We start from the raw sequence: 924 nt of genomic DNA, 5'->3' as shown, positions 1-924 counted from the left end.
CATCAATGGCATGCAGCGACTGCTTCGCAACGAGAGCAGTGCTCAGTGGTTTACGTGCTACTTCACGTGCATCACGGGGGCCTCGCCCTCGATGCCTCGGCCCTTGGCCGACCATGCCACGAATGACATGCAGCGACTACTCCGACACTTGAGCAGCGCTCAGTGGGTTACGTGCCACTCCACGATAGCCCGCGAGCCACGCTCGGGGCTCTTGTCCAATACACTGTTGGTGACTACCAACTCGGACATTCCAATGTCTAGCACGTTGACCGTCTCGGTCCAGTGCTCTCGCCAATAGCGCTTTTGTCTCCCAGCAGAGTTGTGTTCATGACTCGCGAAAGCTCCACCAGGAGACGTGCGCGTAGCGCCCAAGGTCTTTATCCTCCAATCATTCCATGGCTCATGATGTTCCAACCGTGCCATTCCTAGGATGATGTCATGCGTTGCATCCAAGTCTAAGACTAGACAGCGTTCCACGCTATCAAAGTCAAGAAACTTGACTCCGAAGTCCACAGGGCCCTTCGGGATCGTGACACGTGTCCCTGTCGCTAGGCAAACAGTGACGATGTCACCCAACCGCGCTTTCAACGCCTCAGCATACAGCTGCTGACTTCCTTCCATCGTGGAGCGTCGAGCATAATTGCCCGACGCCTCGAAATCAATGAGGATTTTCCATGGCACCTCGAAGCCCTTCACGGTCGCCTCCACGACCAGCAAGCCTCGCTTGCATACACGTTTCGTGTTCAAGAGCACGGAGCTCTTCGGGGCTGGGATCTGTTGACCTATGCCTCCATTAAGCTCAACAGAACTCAGTTCTTCCCCAGTAGGTCGCCCCGCGACAAACCAGACTGGTAGGAATTGGGCCAATGGTTCGAAGGATCTTGACGCGCCTTGCGAAGGGGCAAACGTTCCGAAGGTGACGGA

This window comes from Plasmopara halstedii (genome assembly GCF_900000015.1).
Source record: "Plasmopara halstedii genome assembly, contig: Scaffold_262, whole genome shotgun sequence".
Lineage (NCBI taxonomy): Eukaryota > Oomycota > Peronosporomycetes > Peronosporales > Peronosporaceae > Plasmopara > Plasmopara halstedii.
Note: the sequence above shows the minus strand (reverse complement) of the source record.